This window comes from Podarcis bocagei, assembly GCF_964188305.1.
Source record: "Podarcis bocagei genome assembly, chromosome: 12".
Lineage (NCBI taxonomy): Eukaryota > Metazoa > Chordata > Lepidosauria > Squamata > Lacertidae > Podarcis > Podarcis bocagei.
Window position 1 is genome coordinate 54,747,673 of NC_138137.1, and position 23,098 is coordinate 54,770,770.

Genomic DNA, 23,098 nt, shown 5'->3' on the forward strand with positions numbered 1-23,098 from the left:
TGCATCTTCACTTTAGATCTGCATGACATCAAGTGCATCTCACTGAGTCAGGATTCACTTAGCAGCATAATTCAATCCGGCTACAGAAAAGAGGGACCATTCATTTACATCATGTTCTCGGGGCGGTGGGGCCAACGTTTAGACTTCACTGTAGTTTATTTGCTCCTGTAAAGAAACACAATCCATCTTCTTAAGCAGCAGAAAGTCATTGAAAGTAATAACAAAATTATCTCTATCAACCTCATAGGCAATACTAGCTGGTGCAGTCTAGAGTTCTTTTCCCATGAATGAGATTGTAGGAGTTGTCGCCATCCTTTGGTGTCAATGAGAAGAGCTGGATTTGAAACCATTTGCTAAGTTTGTCTTCCATCTTTGCAACTTTCCAAAGCTCAATTCTCCCTCCTTGTATGTGTTTGGCTGCATTAACAGAAGCATCATTCGCAAGACATGGAAAGGAATTGTGTCAAAGGTGAGGGTAAGCCATGTTCTCCGGGGATATCAGAACAGAACAGAAATCTAGAGCCCCATCCAGCAGAATATGCAGAAGACACCCAATGATCTGGGAAAGACATATTGAAAACCTGGTGGATAGCTTAAGGGAAACATTGACCCAGTGTATGGCTGCTTTGAAAAACCCAGATTGCATGTTAAGAATCATTAGGAAAGGGACTGAAAATAAAAACTTACCAAACCTACTTGGAATACTGTTCATAGTTCTGGTTGTTCTATCTCAAAAAGGATATTGCAGAACTGGAAAATGTTGAGGAAGGCTCATAGCTCAGTACTAGAGCATCTATATTGCATATGCAAAACCTCTTGTTAAATCTCTGGAATATTCAGGTAGGGAATGTCCCCTGCCCCAAACCCCAGAGAGCCTCCGTTAGTTAAGAAAGATAATTAGATGGACCAATGGTCCAACCCAGTATAAGACTGTGTTTTCTGTGTTTCCTCAGTTTAACTAAGCTAAACCATGGAATTAAGGAACCCTGATGTTCATAGCTGTTATCCTATTGTGCTGGGTGCTTTTGGAGTAGGGTGGGGTGAGACTCTTGTGACTATTTCTGGAATGGTAGAATTTCCCGAGGTGACTTACCACCATCAATGTCTTTTTGAGGGAGGTGGTCTTGTGAAAGAGTCTCTGGATGGAATAATCCCAGGTTTTTTAATAATAATAATAATAATAATAATAATAATAATAATAATAATAATAATAATATTTTTATTAGGTTTTTTACAAATATAGCACATACTACAACAAAGAAAAAAGAAACAGAATCACAAATATAAGCAAAAATAAAAAATAAAAACATAACAACAAACACATAACATAAACAACACAAATTAATTTGTTATTTAAACATCTAACCTTATAAACATATTTTTGACTTCCTCTGGGCCCTCCCATCTGAATTTCCTTGTATTTGAATGTAGCAGTTTTCTAATATCATTATTAAAACACAGTATTCCAATTAAAATCCAATTTCTTAACTTTCCTTAAAATTCTAAATCTCATTTATTTAATTAACTCCTAATTTCAGCCTAGGCCTATTTGGTACTTTCAAGCAATTTATAATTTTTAATATTACCATATTTATTCAAATAGTCTTTAAATTTCTTCCACTCTTCTTGGATTCTTTCTGGTCGCGGATTCTTCTAAGGTCAGCCAACTCCATATAGTCCATCATTTTCATCAGTAATCCCAGGTTGCTGCATCCTCTCCCGAAACGATTTTCAGGGAGGCAGAAGAAGGAGCTCAACGCTGCATCATGGGAAATAGAGCATGGCGTCTAGCGTAGAATAGACAGCGCCTCATACAAATGGTCCTGCCATGTAAGAAAGCATTAAAGATGCAATTACGTTTTCATTGTTTATGCAATTCAGAGCTGAGTTATGCGACAATTATGCTATCATCCCACTGCCTAATGGCAAAATGATGGCAATGCGTTTAAGCATTTGTATTAACGTTGCAGTATTCTTCGGTAACGGAAGTCAGGTGCTTTGGAATAATGGAAGGATGATTTGACCAAGCTTCTCTTTTAAAAGCATTATCGCTTAACAACAGTGTAATGCATGGGACAAATACATGGCTGCATAGAAAAATCTATTGAAGCTCACCTCGGGGGGGGGGGTTCCTGACTGCATTAACATCTTTAGTGTACATTTATTGTATTTCTATCGCTCCTGCATCCCGTCTCTTCTTGCCTTTGTCTCATTTCCTCTTGCTATTGACAATTTCCTTCATGCTAGTTTAAAATCAGACTGGATATTTGTGTGTTTCCTGTAAGTTTAGTCTTGGAGTCTGCCATCAAAATTAGATAGATGCAGTCTGCTGTTGACCACATTCAGTTCATCTCAGTGGTTTGATTTTGATGTCAAATTCTAATTCTGGAGTTTGGAAGTCAAATTCCAGGAGCAAAATTTTGAAACCGGCATCTGAACTGCGCATTTCTAAAATTTCATTTCAGCTCTGCAGAGAATCCGCAAAACACTCCTTCCCTTTTGAACTAAGCAGGTAACATATTGAATGGAAACATCTTGCCTAGTTGCTGAAATGTCCCAATGCTGAAATGTCATTAATTGATGTGAAGTGTCAAAAGGCTTCTCTTAGGTGTTGTTCTTACTGATTCTATGTTTGCTTTTTGAGGAGGAAGTGGCTTTCAGTTCTACCTCTTTTGTTCTGTTTGCTTTCCACAAAAGCTCTCACTTTATCTTCTGCAAACTTTATATAGCAATTGATGTTCCAGATTAACAAACCACACAGCAAAATTAGAATGTTTGCACGACTGTTTGATACTCATTTTAGGCCATGTTCCAAGTCTTTAACTACATTCAGGATCATAAAAAATGTAGCTATGTGAAAGAAGCGTCTCCGTCAATGGATTCCATATGGCTGTGGACCAAATATCTGGATGACGCCATCTCATGGCTCTGGTTGGGACTTTCCTATAGGATTAACCCCCAAGGCAGAACCGGATGAGGCCCTAAACTACTGGCGGTAATGGGGCCCTTTATATGTCTAGCTGTCCTTTGTCAACAACAAGTTGTTGCTGTTTTTTGTGTTGAATATATGCTATATGCGGGGCCCTTTACTTACATCATAGGAGCCTACACAACACAAAACACTGTTGCTGTAAGTAGGTTTTATTTTATTTTATTTGTGTGTATGTTTTTGTCTTATATTTTGGAAATGTACATCCAGGGTTTTTTCCCTTTAATTTTTTTGGGGGCCCCCAAGAGAGTGGGGCCCTAAGCTATAGCCTGTTTAGCTTACACATAAATCTGGCACCGCACCAAGGTTGCTAATACAGAATGCACACGGGGGGTCAAAATGGCCCTCACTGTTTCTCTTCATTTACGAGCTATGGAAGAGGAGGATTTGCGTTAATTTGAGGGAGCATGTGTGAAGTCTGAATCATGCAAACCTCCCTGGCACTCCTCCCAACAAGCAGCCACCATTTTAGTTTCTCCAGAGTGCCCTATAATAAGAATGGGGCTGGCCCTCCAAGCATTCCCAGACTAAACCAATGAGCCTCTTGGGCTTGCTGATCAGAAAGTCAGTAGTTTAAATCCCTGAAACAGAAGAAGAAGAGGAGGAGGAGGAGGAGGAGGAGGAGGAGGAGGAGGAGGAGGAGGAGGAGGAGGAAGAAGAAGAAGAAGAAGAAGAAGAAGAAGAAGAAGAAGAAGAAGAAGAAGAAGAAGAAGAAGAAGTTGTTGTTGTGTTTGGATTTGATATCCCGCTTTCTCACTACCCGAAGGAGTCTCAAAGCGGCTAACCTTCTCCTTTCCCTTTCTCCCCCACAACAAACACTCTGTGAGGTGAGTGGGGCTGAGAGACTTCACAGAAGTGTGACTAGACCAAGGTCACCCAGCAGCTGCATGTGGAGGAGCGGAAACGCGAACCCAGTTCCCCAGATTACGAATCTACTGCTCTTAACCACTACACCACACTGGCTCTCAGGAAGGTAAACGGCATTTCCGTGCATTCTGGTCACATGACCCATGCATTCTGGTCACATGCTGGCCACATGACCCGGAAAGCTGTCTGTGGACAAATGCCAGCTCCCTTGGCCTGAAAGTGGAGATGAGCACCACAACCCCATAGTTGCCTTTGACTGGACTTAACTGTACAGGGGTCCCTTACCTTTACCTTTTACCTCCCAGACTACAACTCCCATCACCCATGGCCATGGCTCTGCAATGAAGCCAAGGAGGAAAAGAATTGCCAAGTTTTTCCTGTAATGCAGATAAGAGGACAATCAATGGGTTTTCTAGGCACGTCCAGAGCACATGCCATTTCTTGAAGAATGGCCCCAGAGTGAGTCATTACAGCAAATTTCTGCTCTGAAACATCAGAAGGCATAAAAATGTATGTAGATCACAGGTAGCACCCTGTCTTGCTTTTTAATAAAACAGAGCAAAGTGTCTTGCAAACAGAGTTTAATTTACAGCAGTGAATGTGAGTGGAAGGATTCACTGCAACAATTTTTGGGTTGGTGTTTTTTGTTTTTCAAGAACAAGATGCAGACAGGCAGAAGAGGAAACCACAAAATTGCTGTCCTGCAGAAAGGAGAAGGAAGAAGAAGAAGGGATGTGCGTGGCTCTGTGGGTTAAACCACAGAGCCTAGGGCTTGCCGATCAGAAGGTCAGCGGTTCGAATCCCCGCGACGGGGTGAGCTCCCGTTGCTCGGTCCCTGCTCCTGCCAACCTAGCAGTTCGAAAGCACGTCAAAGTGCAAGCGTATAAATAGGTACCGCTCCAGCAGGAAGGTAAACGGCGTTTCTGTGTGCTGCTCTGGTTCACCAGAAGTGGATTAGTCATGCTGGCCACATGATCCGGAAGCTGTACGCCGGCTCCCTCGGCCAATAAAGCAAGATGAGTGCTGCAACCCCAGAGGCATCCACGACTGGACCTAACGGTCAGGGGTACCTTTACCTTTACCTTAGACAACAGTAGTTAGGCTGTCCCTGTCAAGGTAAGGATGATGAAGAAGAAGAGTTTGGATTTGATATCCCGCTTTATCACTACCCTAAGGAGTTTCAAAGCGGCTAACATTCTCCTTTCCCTTCCTCCCCCACAACAAACACTCTGTGAGGTGAGTGGGTCTGAGAGACTTCAGAGAAGTGCGACTAGCCCAAGGTCACCCAGCAGCTGCATGTGGAGGAGCAAGGAAGCGAACCCGGTTCCCCAGATTACGAGTCCACCGCTCTTAACCACTACACCACACTGGCTTGTTAGGAGTCTAACAAAATGAATTTCAGTAGGGACAAATGTAAGGTTCTGCACTTGGGCAGGAAGAAGCAGCTGCACAAATGGGGGACACCTGGCTTACTAGTAGTACACGTGAAAAGGATCTGGGGATCTTAGTAGACCACCAGCTTAACAGTGTGATGCAGGGAGGAAAATTAAAAAAAGAAAGCTAATATTCTTCTAGGCTGCATCAACAGGAGTATAGTGTCCAGGTCAAAGGAAATAATAGTAACACTCTATTCTGCCTTGGTAAGGCCACACCTGGAATACTGTGTGTGGGCTACCAAGATTATCATGGGTCTGGAAACCAAGCCTTATGAGGAACAGTTGAGGGTATATTTAGGGGAGACTGAGAGGAGATATGATAAACATCAGAAAGTGATGTTACGTGTAAGATGGAGCAAGCTTGTTTGTGTCATGAAATTCTACTCAATATTGATCCAGAGTAGATTCCAATGTATAGCTAGCAGAGTAAAAACTTAAACATGTTGCAGGATTCCCCCCAAAATAGATCAGAGGCAATTGTATTTCATCTAGCAGAGCTTTACTGCTACTAAAGGAAAATGAGTATAATGGGCATGAATCCAGTACATTCAGGACTGGCTCCATAGCTATCAACTTTTCCCTTTTCTTATTCGGAATAAGAATAAGAATATGCTCTGGTCAGACCTCACCTGGAGTACTGTGTCCAGTTTTGGGCACCACAGTTCAAGAAGGACACTGACAAACTGGAACGTGTCCAGAGGAGGGCAACCAAAATGGTCAAAGGCCTGGAAACGATGCCTTATGAGGAACGGCTAAGGGAGCTGGGCATGTTTAGCCTGGAGAAGAGGAGGTTAAGGGGTGATATGTTAGCCATGTTCAAATATATAAAAGGATGTCATATAGAGGAGGGAGAAAGGTTGTTTTCTGCTGCTCCAGAGAAGCGGACACAGAGCAATGGATCCAAACTACAAGAAAGAAGATTCCACCTAAATATTAGGAAGAACTTCCTGACAGTAAGAGCTGTTCGACAGTGGAATTTGCTGCCAAGGAGTGTGGTGGAGTCTCCTACTTTGGAGGTCTTTAAGCAGAGGCTTGACAACCATATGTCAGGAGTGCTCTGATGGTGTTTCCTGCTTGGCAGGGGGTTGGACTCGATGGTCCTTGTGGTCTCTTCCAACTCTATGATTCTATGATTCTATGAATTTCCCTTTTAAAAAAGGGAAACATTGACAGCTATGGAAAGAAGGTAAGAGCTGTTTGACAGTGGAACAGTCTCCCTCGGGAGGTGGTGGACTCTCCTTCCTTGGTAGTTTTTAAGCAGAGGTTGGATGGTAATCTGTCATGGATACTTTAGCTGAGATTACTGCATTGCAGGGGCTTGGACTAGATGACCCCACAGAGTCCCTTCCAACTCTACAATTCTACGATTCTATGATTCTAAAGAGAGGTAGAAGAAAGCCTCACTGGACCAGATGCTTAGGTGTCTAGGAAATCAGGGCCTTCGAAAGTCCTATTTATGTATGCAACGACAGCGGCAGAAATGTTGTATGCCCAGGGATGGGAAGGAAGAAAGAACCCCATCGAAAAAAGAATGGATATTGAAACTGATGGACTATGCCGAACTGGTGAAATTGACCAGGACGGTTAGACACCAAGAGGACAATTAATGTAAAAAAGAACTTTGTAGAATACATGAAGGAGCATTGCAGACATCTAAAAACATTGGCAGGACTGGACTAGCACTTGTAATATAATCTGACAAAAGATATTAACAAGGAAATTCAATAGACTGGGTAAAGATATTTAGATGCAGAAAAGAGAAGAGATAATTATTGGAAACCAGGGAGAGGGGTGGGTGGGGGGAAGTCTGGGGGTTTGAAGAACCCCCATAAAGGTATTGAGAGTGTTTGTGGAGTCATGCAAAATAATAATGTATGTTAAAACTTTTAAAATTTATTTATTTATAAAAAAGGAAATCAGGGCCTCTTTCTTTCATCATGGAGGATAAGAAAACTGGCCGCAGTGGCTGTATTCTACTTTCACTAGTGGGGGCAGTATGACTTAGAATGCTAAATGCCATAATCAGCCTGATGCCTTTATAACGGTAGCTTAAATTTTATTAACAAGATATATGCCAGAGTTCATTGTGTTTTGTTTGGGGTTTAGTGCTGTTTTGTTTTTGTTTTTGCTTGAATTTTCCATGCTATTAATTCATTTTCATGCCCAGCATGCAAAGCCAATTCCTTAAGACCGGTTCTGCATGTGCTGTAATTATCGCCTGGTTACTCATTATGCACTTCTACGCTGGCCCAGAAAATCATTGTTTTCTTCCCTCTGAAATTTCAATGAAGTATCAAGACTTCAAAGTGACTCCAGCTGGGTATCTGCTCGCTTATAGCACCCCTTAATAATCGGTAGTTATGTCTGGTAATTAAATACTAATTAAATTGACTGAATAATGTGTTTACTTCTGGGCGTTCTCATGAATATTGATGCCTTTGGTGGAGAGAAATTAAAGTGCCCTAAGTAATTTAACATGTTTTAGCAGCCATTTTATTGAAAGCAATCTCTGAGACCGGGGGGGGGGGGGGGCGTTTAAAACTAAAAAAATACCTTACACAGAAGAGCAAATATATATTTTTTGGCTTTGCTGAGATTTAGTATTTGCTGAGATGAAAAAGTGGCTATTTATATACAATTTGCTTTTTGCTTCTTTTTTTACTTGCATCTACCCTCTGTGGTGCATATGCTTAAGACAGAGTTGTGTCCTGTTCTGGTGTTACAGAGGGGGCCCTAGATTGAGGTGCGTCCATTATTTCAGCACCACGGAGAGCTCCTAGTGAGCAACTTGCTCCCAAAAGAGTTGGAAGCAAACTGGTATCTACTACTTCCAGTCTACCACGCCTAGGAGCTGCCTTTTCTGGGGGAACGGGAGTCTCTTTAAGGGCCAGCCTTCTGACCTGAAAAAGGGCAGCTCTCCTCTGATTCATGGCCTCCTGACCAGAACATGTCATCTATCCTCAGACTACCAAGGAAGGCATGTGGTTCCTTGGGCACACAGAAAGGTGTCTGTGTGGGTCCTGGTGCTGGTGCCATGGGCTCTAATGCCCTGGGACTTGTTTCAGGTGGCTCCCGGCCTTGACTTCAATGTTCTCCAGAACATCATTATCAGGGTCAGGGCCAGGAACCCAGTCTGGCTCTTCAGCTGGTGACACCGTAGTCTCTGATTCAGTGGTACCTCGGGTTAGGAACTTAATTTGTTCTGGAGGTCTGTTCTTAACCTGAAACTGTTCTTAACCTGAGGTACCACTTTACCTAATGGGGCCTCCCGCTGCCGCCGCGCCACCAGAGCAAAATTTCTGTTCTCATCCTGAAGCAAAGTTCTTAACCCGGGGTACTATTTCTGGGTTAGCGGAGTCTGTAACCTGAAGCATCTGTAACCTGAGGTACCACTGTATAGTGTCCTGGTCACTGCTGAGAAACCTGTGGTTCCCGGATGATCTTGGGTTGCAGACCCCATTATTCCTGACCATTTGGCCATGTTGGGTTGTGCTGATGGGAGTTAGAGTCCAAAAACATCTGGAGGGCTACAGCTTCTTCATTCCTGGCCTAAGAGAGTATGGATTTAATGAGATGAAACTGAGGTTGCTTCATCTCGGTCCTACCCCAGCATGCCACATTTTTTTTGCATATAAACCTCCCTTTTCTGTAATCACCTCTACAACACCATTTTAATATTTTACATAGAGCCATAGCCCCATTCAAGAGGTCATGGAGTGATGTAGCCTTTCCCTTTCTCTGTTAGGTTTTAATTGGCTCAGATTAGGTCTCAGCTAGTCGGAGTAAGGGACGCGGGTGGCTCTGTGGGTTAAACCACAGAGCCTAGGAGTTGCCGATCAGAAGGTCGGCGGTTCGAATCCCCGCAACAGGTTGAGCTCCCATTGCTCTGTCCCAGCTCCTGCCAACCTAGCAGTTCAAAAGCACACCAAAGTGCAAGTAACTAAATAGGCACCACTCCAGCGGGAAGGTAAATGGCGTTTCCGTGCGCTGCTCTGGTTTGCCAGAAGCGGCTTAGTCATGCTGGCCACATGACCTGGAAGCTGTATGCCGGCTCCCTCAGCCAGTAAAGCGAGATGAGCGCCGCAACCCCAGAGTCGGCCACGACTGGACCTAATGGTCAGGGGTCCCTTTACCCTTTACCTAGTTGGAGTAAGGGAAGAGCCATAGCTCAGTGGAAGAGCATCTGATTTGCAAGCCAGAGGTCCTGAGTTCAATCCCCAGCATCGCCAGGTAGGACTGGGAGAGCCACTGCCAGTTGGTGTAGATAACACTCACCTGGGTGAACCAATGGTCTGACTCAGTACAAGTGAATAGAATAGAAGGAGTGTACATGAAGGGGGAGAGATGTTGTGCTTAGAATATATAGAGCCCTACATGCATGTCATCTCCGTAAAGAAGGCTGGAACACATTGCATCCATACTGTAAAACATGGAGCTAAGAGAATGATAGATTTTTTAATGGCTATCTTATAAATTTTTAACTTCCTGTGAAATTTAAACTTGGTGCTTCCTAGCTCACATTTCACACTCTTAACCACTATGCTACACAAGTTCACTGGATACATTTAGGGTGGGGGGAAGACTTCAAATCAAGTCAGCATAGGTTTTTACTCCCAAGCGAGCCTTGTGAATTCATCACATTATGATTAGAGGTGACAGGAAAATTTGTCAAGTTGATGGGAGATATCTGCAGGGTCTGAGCACCTGAGTCAAATTCCCTTGCCTCGTTGAATTCACATTAGGATGGGAAGCCAAGCTCGTTTCAAATCAGTGTCACTGCCGCATTCCTCAAATGAATAAAGGGAAATTAAAATACCAGAAGGGCTTGTCCTTCACTTCCTAGCAATTTGGGAAGGAACAGAGATGTGCAAAGGCAAATCCCATCCTCACTCAACCCAGTTAACATCAATTAACATCAATTAACGGGACAGCCAAACAATGCCCTTATTGTAAACCTATCAGGAGCATTGGGTTGGCCAATGTTTGCAAAGGAACAGTATGCTAGATCAGGGCTAACTAACGTGGTGGCCTACATATATTGTTGGACTACAATTCCCATAACCCCTGACTATTAATCATGTGAGTTGGAGCTTGTAGGAGATGGAGTTCATCCACACACAAAGGGCATCCCATTGGCTAGTACCTCTGCACTAGGTAGACACTTATCCAATTCAACAGAGCTCTTCTCATGTTCCTCAGTTCCAAAGTGAGAGCAATCAATCAAGGGAGGAGCTCCCAGAGAGCAAGGCTGCCCAGGAGAAGGGGCTAGAGGAAGAAGGGTCCTGGTGGAGCCATAGGTCAAGGGTCAGTGATAACATATAAAGGTTAAGTGAAAGAATGGGTCAGAGGTGGGGTTAGTGGGCAGCCATAGGCATTCAGAAGGGCAGCTGTGCTGGTGATGGTTGAAGGTAAGTTGGAGATAGATAGGACTATACCAATCTTCCACTTTGGCCTAAAGGTAACCACACTAATTTGAAAATTATTAGATTTTGCCCAATCTTCAGGGGACATTTTCACTCACCTTTCTCAATAACGAAAACATTTGAGGTGAATGCTTTGGCCCAGCACTAATAGAATTTTGGAAACTTTTCCAAATGCTCCATTATTTCCCTATAAAAGCTATAGCTTTTGATGTCCACTGAACCACAAAAAATGAAAAAAAGAATAAAAACAAAATGGATTGCATTTTATCTACAGGATGATAGTGGTGGTGATAACGTGGCTTGGCATATAGGATTCTCCATGGGACTTTTATAATTTTAGCGGTGTAAAGAATAATATAATCAGAAAAAGAGAGGTCTGCTGTATTAAAAACCATGAGTAACCTATTAAACAGACTCAATAAAACTGCAGTCTGACCATGCCATTACTAAACAACTAAACTTTTGTGATCTATAAAATACCTGGGAGGAGAGAGGAGTTTTTACTGGGTACCAAAAGTACATGAATGATGGCATCAGGAGGATTTCATTGGGGATGAGGAGTCACAGCTGAAAAGGCCCTTTGCCTTGTCACCAGCCTCTGAACCACCTTCAGAGCAGACACCAGCAGGAGGCTCTCAAGTAAGACCCAGCTAGTCCCAATCCTAGGAGAAGGAAGAAAACTAATAACAACAGCTTTTAGTTGAGGTATATAATTGGAATCTACAGGGGTAGGAGACGCAATGCAGTGCTTTTACAAAGAGCAACTGGCAACTGGAGCCCAGGTCTGAGAAGCACGGGGAGCCAAAACGTAGGTAAAAGATTAACTACGCCTTGCGTTATCTCTGCTATTCAAAGCAGAGCCAAGTTGACAGAGCCAATAAAGAGGACAATTAATAAACTCTCCAGGATGGAAAGATTTTCCAGGATTGAACCAGAAAATGTGTTGTTATCAAAGGGATTAGTTCCGGTGTGTGGTTTCCAGTGAAGTAATTAGCCGGCCGTCTCGTTGCTGTGCCGTGCTCATTTGGATAATGTGAACCTTTGGCTTCTCCTACTGTTTCCCTCAAATTTCTCGCAGAAATACCTGGATTTCAAGGGAACCAAACAGGCTAATCCAAAACAGGGGGTGTTAGTACTTAGATCTCAGAAAAGAGTGTTAGTTAATCTCAATAGTTCACAGAACACATGCTCATTATATGACTTAGGACCCCAATAGCTTCTGAAATGCTTTTCCCAGCGTATGAACCTACCCAGAGCCTTAGACCTTCTTCCCTGGGTCCCCTTCCCTGGGTCCCCCCTTTGAGGAAGCCTCAGAGAGAGATGACAAGAGAGAGGGGTCTTTTCAGTTGTGGCTCCCTATCTGCAGAATGCTCTCCCCTGTGAGGTCTGCCTGGCACCTTCTTTAGCTTCTTTTTGTGGCTAGATAACAACTTGCTCCTTCCACATGTTTTTATGGAATACAACATTATTGTCATTATTTTATTGCACTTATTTCCCACCATTCCTCCAATGAACTCAGGGTGGCATACATCATTCTCCCCGCCGCTGCCCCCCCCCCTTTATCCTTACAACAATGCTCTGAAGCAGGTTGTGCTGAGAGGCATTGACTGGCCCCCAAGGTGACCCAAGGAGCTTTGTGGTCGAGTGGGGGCTAGAACCCTGGTTTCCCAGGTGCTAGATAACACCCTAACCACTATCCCACACTGGTGCACGATGATGTCTGTCCTTCAGGGTGCAAATAAAGCTTTCAGCTGCTTTTATTGTGGGTTGTGTTGTGGATTTTTAAAGAATTGCATATGTTTCTCCGTAGATGCGTCTTCGCTTATGCTTATGCTCTTATGCTTATGTTTCCTGCTTGGCAGGGGGTTGGACTCGATGGCCCTTGTGGTCTATTCCAACTCTATGATTCTATGAAATACATTGTGAGTCGGTTGGAGACCTTTCAGTGTAGCAAGTAACTAAATAATAATAATAATAATAGGGGAGTGGGTTGCACTTGTTGGAATACGAGTACTACGCAGCTGCAAACAAGCAGCTCGATGTTTACATCACATGATGTGGCTAGCCCTGGGAAAGGATGTACCAGGCAGTTCACAGGGCGGTTCGCAGGGATTTGTTCTGTGTGTAATATGAGACCTTCCTGTTGCTTGTGTGAAGGAAGTCTCTTGCAGTTGCTCGGAGGAGACTGAACTGATCGGACACGTTTTTGTACAGTTGTACAGTCAGAAATAAACCAGAGATATAATAGACTTTCTGACTATCTTCTTTCTCCTGCTGGTATGCAAGGGGGAAGGGGGTGTGCATCTTCCATGCAGGGAGATGTCGCCTATCAAGATCTTCCTGGACTGCCGTGATGCCAGCCAGGGGAGGTCACCGGCAAACATGCCCTGGAGCCTGGGAGAGGGGCCAGCCTCTCCCGAGGGGGCAAGTTTTCCAACAGCACTGTGGTCTAAACCACTGAGCCCCTTGGGCTTGCTAATCGGAAGGTCAGCGGTTCGAATCTGTGGAACGGAGTGAGCTCCTGTTGCTCTGTCCCAGCTTCTGCCAACCTAGCAATTCAAAAGCACACCAGTGCAAGTAGATAAATAGGTACCGCTCCAGCAGGAAGGTCAACGGCATTTCCGTGCACTCTGGTTTCCATCACAGTGTCCCATTGCACCAGAAGCGGTTTAGTCCTGCTAGCCACATGACCTGGAAATCTGTCTGTGGACAAATCTTCCTCGGCCTGAAGCGAGATGAATGCCGCAACCCCATAGTTGCACTTTGACTGGACTTAACCGTCCAGGGGTCCTTTACCTATAATAATAATAATAGCAGTTTAGGAGAGGCAGACTTTGGTCAGAGAAATGGCAAAACACCTAACTTTAAGCACACCAGATCTCCTCGTAGTCTTACAACTCTATTCAGCCTGTTCTGAAAATAACTGCACTTGAATGAATCTTTCTGGCTTCCAACCCGAACTCCCCATCATGTTTGTCCAAATGGTAATAAAAAGCTATTTGTTTTTCTTCCCAGAGAATGTTCCAAACCTTGTCAATACTCGAGGTCTTATCTTCAATAGCCTGGCCTGCTTTTATTGGGCTGCCAGAGAATAAGTGCTGTCAATTGCCAAGTCATATAATTGATGTGTTGACTGCACACGAATGCAGGGCAACCAACGAGCTGAGTTCGCTACTTGACTGCATTTTACTGTCCAACATGGTTATAGAGAGCTATTGAGCCACTAGATAGTCCCTGTCCCAGCTGGTAACAGTTTCAGGAATAACAAGATGACACATTTAACCAGTATGAATGACACTTCTGAGTGGGATGCTTAAATTAGCAATTTGCCTTTTAGAATTTTTAGACTTAGTGGCTGTGTTGCATTTTAGGTCTGTGGATTTGTTAAGGATGATCAATCCCCTAGTAATCCATATTATTCAAGTATTTCTTGACCTGTTGGATTTTATTTTATTTGCTGTTTCTGCTTTTGAAATTCTGCTGTTAAAAAAATTCAAATATTGCTTGGTTCAGATAAATGCATTAATTGTATATTATATGTTTAATGAATTGTCTTAAGTGATTTTCTGAGCTAATATTTTGATATTTGTGTTTTAACTACTGAAAAGAGTGTAGGCGGATTATGAGTATTTTTTCTTTTCGGTTGGAATGTTTTTGTCAGTTTGATGTAAACCACTTTAGAAAGGTGGTATATTTAAAAAACAAAAAACACCCCATCATTACTCATTATTTCTAGACAACATCAAACATGCAATGTCATTTGCAGCACAGGAAGCCCAGATTATTCCTGCATTGCACAGGGTTAGACTAGATGACCCTTGGTGTCTCTTCCAACTCTACAATTCTATGGTTCTATGATGCCCTCCAGAAGTTAGAAATACATCTTCCACTGTCTTGGACCACTGGCCTTGGTGGCTGGGACTGTTTATTTATTTATTTATATCCCAACTCTGAGATTTTCCTGTGATGGCCTGGGACTCGGGCTCAGACTCAGAACCAGAGGAGACTCAGTCTGTGCTGGATCCTTTGCCTCAGGTGGCATCTGAACCAAGTCTGGGGCCTGATTCTGAAGTGCCCCAGTCTGCACAGGTTCCCCTGCAACAAGCACCAGCTGGGCCGAGTCAGGGGCCTGAGCTTGCCCTGGCTCCAGATGTGGGGATTACCTCGTTGCCTTCAGCTGGGCCATCACTTACAGCTGCTCCACTACCAGTTGGGTCAGGGGAGGCTGAGGCAGCCTCTGGGTCTAGTAACCCACTGACATCTCCCGAGCTCCTTCTGAGAGAAGGAGAGACCTGAGTACTCGCAGGAGGAGTGCTTGCCTTTGGGTGAGACAGGGAGGTGAGTCGCTGGGGGATCAGGACTGGCCACTACCCCAACAAAGATAAAAGGCTGTCGGACCCCGCCCCAGGTTGTGGGAGCAACATTGCTGTTTGCTAGAACCTGCCTGAGACCCTGTGCCTGACCTAGCTTGGTTTCCTGCCTTGTGTCCTGCCTTGGCCCTGTCAGACTGACTCCTCGCGGAATCCTTGGATTCGAGACCAGACCTGGACCGCTCTGCTCGGGTTAACCCCCGGGCCCAGCACATTTCCACCCGCTCCTCATATAAACCCCATAACAACTGTTTGACTTAAGTTAGGCTGAGAAGCAGTGACTGGTCCAAGGTGACCCATTGACCTTGGAAGTTTTAAAACAGAGGTTGGATGGCCATCTGCCTGGGATCATTCAGCTGTGATTCCTGGATTACACAAAAGTTGGGCTAGATGGCCCTTCCAGCTCTACAATTCTATTACATTGATTGGGGATTTGAACCCTGATTTCCCAGGTTCTAGTCTGACACTCTAACCCAGGGGTCAGCAAACTTTTTCAGCAGGGGGCTGGTCCACTATCCCTCAGACCTTGTGAGGGGCTGGACTATATTTTGAATAAAATAATGAACGAATTCTTATGCCCCACAAATAACCCAGAGATGCATTTTAAATAAAAGGACACATTCTACTCATGTAAAAACATGCTGATTTCCGGACCGTCCGCAGGCCGGATTTAGAAGGCGATTGGGCCGGATCCAGCCCCCAGGCCTTAGTTTGCCTATCCATGCTCTAACCACTACACCACACTGGCTCCACCAAGCTCTGGAGGGCACCATTTTGCCCACTCCTGCTTTATCCTGCAGCCCAGGATTCAAATCAACACTTGAAATTCAACCCTCTACCTTCCCTCCCTTATTAACTATTTGCCATCTCACATCTTGGTCATCTCTGCTGCCTGCCTCAGTTTTCTTCCCTTTAGCTTCTTTGCTTATTAATCATCATTCGTATGCATAATGCTATCTATGTATGCAAAGCTCCTGACAGGTTTGATGTGTCCCTGCTTTCAGGAGCCTGCGACCCCAAAGCAGAAACAAGAAAGGAGCCGAAGGGAAGCAGAGGCTCCACTGGGGCTCTAGTGGTTCCCTAGGAAGGATGGAGCAGTCAGGGCAGTTTCTGCCTGGAAGAGTTCACCAGCCCCTTCTACAGCCTGCCGCTCTCTCCTGCAAATTGTACACTCACCCTGCCGCTTTTCAGACTATCCGCAGAGCCCAGTATTCCCGAAAGCAAAGCGTCTTTTTGTAGAAGAAGAAGAAGAGTTTGGATTTGATATCCCGCCTTTCACTCCCTTTAAGGAGTCTCAAAGCGGCTAACATTCTCCTTTCCCTTCCTCCCCCACAACAAACACTCTGTGAGGTGAGTGGGGCTGAGAGACTTCAAAGAAGTGTGACTGGCCCAAGGTCACCCAGCAGCTGCATGTGGAGGAGCGGAGACGCGAACCCGGTTCCCCAGATTACGAGACTACCGCTCTTAACCACTACACCACACTGGCTTTGTAGGCAGTGAGGTAACTGCCTTAGGCAGTCGATGCCGTGAGTGGGGTTGCAGTGACGGCTGTTCCACCCTTTTGCTGGAGAACAGATATCTGCCTGCTACACAACATGTCTCGTAAGTAGCCTACTGTTGTCAAGTGTGCAAAGGCAGGTATGTCCAAAGTCCATTTCGGGGGCCTAATCTTATGGGGCTGCCTCTCCTGGTATGTCCCATGGAGGACCTTATGGTCTTCAGATAAAAACATCTTGGAGATCCCAGGCCACAGGGAGGTTAGGGTGGCCAGGGCTTTTTCGGCCGTGGCCCCGATCTGGTGGAATGCTCTGTCACAAGAGACTAGGACCCTGTGGGACTTGACATCTTTCCGCAGGGCCTGCAAGACAGAGCTGTTCCACCAGGCCTTTGGCCAAGGCACAGCCTGACCCCCTCTCTCCTTCTGTAATCTTCATAGAACTCTAGCCCAATGGTTGCCATTAATTTGATTCTGAACTGATTTTAGAATGTATTTCAATTAATTGACTGTGATTTTATGTAAATTGTGCTATTTTTACTGTTGTTAACCCCTCTGAGCCCGGCTTTGGTTGTGGAGGGCGGAATATAAATAAATTATTATTATTATTATTATTATTATTATTATTATTATTATTATTATTATTATTATTACTACTACTACTAATAATAATAATAAGAAGAAAATAATAATAATAATAATAATAATAATAATAATAATAATAATAATAATAATAATAATAATAATAATAATTTATTTATATGTCCTGGGGTAAAATCCTTCAAAAAGCTTTGCCAGAAACTTCAATCCTAAAAAAGCTCAACAACTTTGGTCAGCCCTCATGCATGTTCACTCCATCAAATTTGACCCTTTTGAAAAAAGTTTGGGCACCCCTGCACTAAGCTGAAAGGGAAAGGACCCCTGGACGGTTAAGTCCAGTCAAAGGTGACTATGGGGTTGTGGCGCTCATCTCCCTTTCAGGCGGAGGGAGCCGGCATTTGTCCACAGACAGCTTTCTCGGTCATGTGGCCAGCAGGACTAAACCGCTTCTGGAGCAACGGAACACCGTGACGGAAACCAGAGCGCATGGAAACACCGTTTACCTTCCCGCGACAGTGGTACCTATTTATCTACTTGCACTGATGTGCTTTCAAACTGCTAGGTTGGCAGGAGCTGGGACCAAACAACTGGAGCTCACCCTGTTGTGGGGATTCGAACCTCCGACCTTCCGATCAGCAAGCCCAAAAGGCTCAGTGGTTGAGACCACAGCGCCACCTGTGTCCCTTGCTACTGCACTACCAGCACTGATATGAGTCCACTGCCTGTCCAGCTGGATCTGAACATGGCAGGAGTTCCCATCTGTCCTTTGCCTCAGGTAGTGAAATGTTTTGTGGCTGCCTAGTCTGTGGCAGTGATTCCAGACTGTATGATCTGAAGGAACTTTTTAAGTGGGCAGGGGGAGAATTCGGACATAACACTGAACACTTGCAGCCTGAAATGGTACATGCAGCCTGCCACCTCCAAACAGTAGAACATGAAACTTTTAATCTCAGGGTTGTGGGTTTGATCCCCATGTTGGGAAAGGATTCCTGCATTGCAAGGGTTGCACCAGATGACCCTGGTGGTCTCTTCCAACTCTACAGTTCTATGATTCTACCAGCTTCAAAATTATTGGGAAAGTATGGCATGCGAGTCTGCATAACAAGGCAAGCTCCAGTCATTGCACATGGAGCGTGCTCCCTGCTAAGTCATCCTGCCTGTTGGCTGGCTGCTGTCCAAGGTACTGAAGTGGACAGCGGGGCTCTGCTTTGTTTATAACAGAAGCTTGATTAACAAGCTACGCCGAATCGGTTGGTGGCCCTTTTGTCCTCAGCTTGCAGCGTGGATTGGGAGATGTCATTTGGAACGCTGGGTTAAGTGCAATTTCCTAATGGAAATGGTTAAAACAGCAGCTTAGAGTGTACCGAGTGCCAAGATTCAATTAGCAAGGCTCAAGTGGCAAAGCCTCTGACCTTTGTTTTTGAAGCAGGTACGCGGGGGACCCGTGGTTTTCCCAGCAAAATGATGAGATAAAATGTGACGCCTGTGAAATGATTTGTCCAGATCAAGGGTTTAAAACATGGGGGGGGGGGCTCAAGCATGGGGACGGCGAATCACGGGCCTGGATAACTCAGTTGGTTAGAGCGTGGTGCTGATGATGCCTAGGTAGCAGGTTCGATTCCTGTATGGCCCTCCTGTCAGACATAGGTTTCTGTTCAGTTACCTATAGCAGGGATGTCCAACTCCCAACAGACCGTGCTCTACCGTATTTGTCGCTCTATAAAACACACCTTGAATAATTGAATAATTACATGAATAATTGAATAATTACACTCTTGCTGTTCTGCCTTTTGGGATTCAGAACATTTTTTTCTTGTTTTCCTCCTCCACAAACTGGGTGCGTCTGGTCTGGTGCATCTTATAGAGCGAAAAATACGGTACTCACAGTATAAAAAAACTGGCAGTGATCTACCCATTGCCATTGGATGGACCAAATTTGTTGCGCTTTTTTTAGGAAGCCAAGGTTGTTGAGCTTTTTTGGGGGGTGGGAAGGAGATCATGGAGGGGCTAGAGATCTGCCAGGATCTACGAGGGACACCCCGCAACCTACCAGTAGGTCGCGATCTACCTGTTGGTTGTGCCTGCTGTATGGGATAGCTGCATATTCCTGCGTCACAGGGGGTTGAGCTAGGTGACCCTCAAGGTCCTTTCCAATGATACAATTCTGTGTTTCTATGGATTCACTAGCCCTTTTTGAACTCTCATGGGGGGCTTTCCTGGCTGAAATGCATATTTGAACACTGATAATGTCCCTTCCTTAAAAAGCAGAGACATCACCTTGCCAACAAAGGCCCGTATAGTTCAAGCTATGGTTTTCCCAGTAGTGATGTATGGAAGTGAGAGCTGGACCATAAAGAAGGCTGGTCGCTGAAGAATGGATGCTTTTGAATTGTGGTGCTGGAGGAGACTCTTGAGAGTCCCATGGACTGCAAGAAGATCCAACCTCTCCATTCTGAAGGAAATCAGCCCTGAGTGCTCACTGGAAGGACAGATCCTGAAGCTGAGGCTCCAAGACTTTGGCCACCTCATGAGAAGAGAAGACTCCCTGGAAAAGACCCTGATGTTGGGAAAGATGGAGGGCACAAGGAGAAGGGGATGATAGAGGATGGGATGGTTGGACAGTGTTCTCGAAGCTACAAACATGAGTCTGACCAAACTGTGGGAGGCAGTGGAAGACAGGAGTCCTGGCGTGCTCTGGTCCAGGGGGTCACGAAGAGTCGGACATGACTAAATGACTAAACAACAACAACCTGGAGGTTAGTGGAGCATGGACAACAGTAGTTAGGCTATCCCTGTCCAGATAGCAGTGCAGCTTGGACACTAGCCAAAGCTGATGGAAGGTACTCCTCACCACTGAGGCCCCCTGAGCCTTGAGTGTTCTGACTTGGTATAAGGAAACTTCCTACCCTCCACAAATTTGCTTGACCTTCTTTTAAAGGTGTCCAAATTGGCAGCCATCAGCACCCAAAGTTTATCTATGCACTGCATGAAGAAATGCTTTCCTCCGTATGTCCTGAATCATCAGCTTCACTGGACGTTCAGAAGTTCTAGTATTATGTGAGAAGGAGAAAAACTCAGGGACAAAGTCCAGGACCTCACTTGGAGAGTGGCAGAATGCGGGGCCGGTGGCAAACAGGCCCTGTTTTTGAGTACTGGGGCATCTGGGTTCTATAGGGCTGATGCTGATCGTGAAGCATTCGCTCTCCTTATTTATCTCTCTTTGCAACTTTCTCCTTATCTTTCTCCTTATTTTTAGAAACAGTCGGCTTGCAGCTGACTGGGAATATCCATGGTTACAGATGCTCACATTATTGTTTTTACCTTACATGTATATTATCCTTTTCTTCGTCAAAACCATTATTTTTTCCTAAGCAAAGATACTTTGCACGAAGGTAGCAAAACCAACCTCCCAGTTTATTCCTGTAGCAGTGGCGGTGCTATGCTTTTCTATTTGAAATAGGGGGTGGGGATCATTTTTCATTCCAAGGGCCAAATTCTCTTCTGCACAAACTCCTGGGGGCCACACCCCAGTGATGGGTGAGGTCAGAAGGAAAAGTGGGCAAAGCAATGAATGTAAATATTAATCTTTGTACCGCAGGCTAGTTTCTGTACACACGCCTCTCTATCCTCCATCCAGATAAGGGAGAGACATTATTAGTGTTCAGATATGCATTTCTGCCAGGAAAGCCCCCCATGAGAGTTCAAACAGGGCTTGTTGCTGTTGTTTAGTCATTTAGTCGTGTCCGACTCCTCGTGACCCCATGGACCAGAGCACGCCAGGCACTCCTGTCTTCCACTGCCTCCCGCAGTTTGGTCAAACTCATGCTGGTAGCTTCGAGAACACTGTCCCACCACCTCGTCCTCTGTCACCCCCTTCTCCTTGTGCCCTCCATCTTTCCCAACATCAGGGTCTTTCCCAGGGAGACTTCTCTTCTCATGAGGTGGCCAAAGTCTTGGAGCCTCAGCTTCAGGATCTGTCCTTCCAGTGAGCACTCAGGGCTGATTTCCTTCAGAATGGAGAGGTTTGATCTTCTTGCAGTCCATGGGACTCTCAAGAGTCTCCTCCAGCACCAGAATTCAAAAGCATCCATTCTTCAGCAATCAGCCTTCTTTATGGTCCAGCTCTCACTTCCGCACATCACTACTAGGAAAACCATAGCTTCAGCTGGCACAGAATTTGGTGGCCAGGTTGCTCACTGGGGCAAGGTGGTTTGAGCATATTATACCAAACCTGGTCCAACTGCACAGGCTGCCAATTACCATATTTTTCTGTGTATAACACGCCCCCCCCCCAGTGTATAACATGACCCCTATTTTTGGGGACTCCAAATAAAGAAAAACCCCATATGCACTATCTGTGTATAAGATGACCCCCAATTTTAAATGTGAAAAAATAGGGGGGGGGATATAGTCTTATACACAGAAAAATACGGTAGTTTCTGGGCCCAATTCAAAGTGCTGGTTTTGACCTATAATGTGCTGCCCGATGCTCTTGGCAGCAGTTCCAAGTGCTTCCTGCCGTATCTCACCAACATCTCCCTATATACCCCACACCAGGAAAAGGAATGATAATTAAAAATTAAATTTGTGGTGCAGATCTGCCGCTATGAAGATGCAAGAGCTCTTAGCTGACACATTGGTAGCAAAGTCTATGCTCAGAAATGTAGATGTGATCATGCCAAGTAAAGGTTGTTTTGTTCTCTGAGGCTTTTTGGTTGATTCGATTGCTGCGTCAGGCAGCTTCAACAAACTCTGATCTAGTTTTTAAGGCCTGGAGATTATTATTTTTTAAAAAAAAATTACTTCCGCTTTCACTGCTTGTCTGTCTTTGCCATTTGTGGTCATTGTTCTTGACTTGTTATGAACCATGCTAGAGAGCATCAAAATGTTGTAAGTGCGCAGTGTAGGCTGGTGATTGTTTCGGTCAGTTGAATACTTTTGGCCGGTTTCCAACAAAAAATTAAAATACAGTAATCCATCAAACATTAAAAGCTTCCCTAAACAGGGCTGCCTTCAGGTGTCTTCTAAAAGTCTGGTAGTTGTTGTTCTGCTTGACATCTGGTGGGAGGGCGTTCCACAGGGCAGGTGCCACCACCGAGAAGGCCCTCTGCCTGGTTCCCTGTAATTTGGCTTCTCGCAGTGAGGGAACCGCCAGAAGGCCCTCGGCGCTGGACCTCAGTGTCCAGGCAGAACGATGGTGGTGGAGACGCTCCTTCAGGTATACTGGGCCGAGGCCATTTAGGGCTTTCAAGGTCAGCACCAACACTTTGAATTGTGCTTGGAAACGTACTATAACAAATGACTGGTAGAGTCAGAGTCAATGAGAGGCAGAACCCAATAGTTCACGTTTTGTCTCCACCTTCCTCCTCCTCTCTTCTGGCTTCTGCAAGGACAACAATAAGACTAAGAAGGAGGAAGATGGTGGGCACTCTCTGGACTTGTTGTAAATAAGAATGCAGGCATTTAGGCAGAGGGCAGGCTGAGCTCGATGAGGCAGTGCCCCATTAATGGACCATGCACCATGCTAAGCCCATATGTAAGCAAGTTTCAATTTAGTGTGCAAAGCTGTCAGGGTAAAGCAGCAAATATTTGAGATCCAGGTAATAGGAAATGTGTAGGCTGTCTTAACTAACTGGATTTCCCCGTTTGCCTAAATTAAACATATTCTCTAGAGCATGACAAAGAAATGTTAATAACAAGCTTTATGAAATGCGTAGAACTTATTAGAAGGTTGTTTAATGGATTGCACTAAGGTCCAAATCTGTCCCAAGGTGGTTTTAAAGATCAGTAAATTAGGCTCCTTCAGAACAAACTAATGAAAAATCAGATGACAGCTCCGGGGGAAAGCTCTTAGAAACGGCCTTCCCACCAAATGTTTGTTAACTTTGCCAGAAACTTGGTGTTCTTTAAATTTCACT

The 23,098-nt window shown here is 44.8% G+C and overlaps 2 protein-coding genes and 1 long non-coding RNA gene across 3 annotated transcripts in view; 2 read left to right on the forward strand and 1 right to left on the reverse strand.

The window, feature by feature from the left end:
* ADCYAP1R1 (ADCYAP receptor type I) overlaps positions 1 to 23,098 on the forward strand; it is a 391,549-nt gene that overhangs the window by 261,746 nt on the left and 106,705 nt on the right. The gene's annotated exons all lie outside the window — the stretch shown is intronic.
* LOC308569735 overlaps positions 1 to 23,098 on the reverse strand; it is a 394,467-nt gene that overhangs the window by 9,568 nt on the left and 361,801 nt on the right. The gene's annotated exons all lie outside the window — the stretch shown is intronic.
* ZBTB47 (zinc finger and BTB domain containing 47) overlaps positions 1 to 23,098 on the forward strand; it is a 416,665-nt gene that overhangs the window by 444 nt on the left and 393,123 nt on the right. The gene's annotated exons all lie outside the window — the stretch shown is intronic.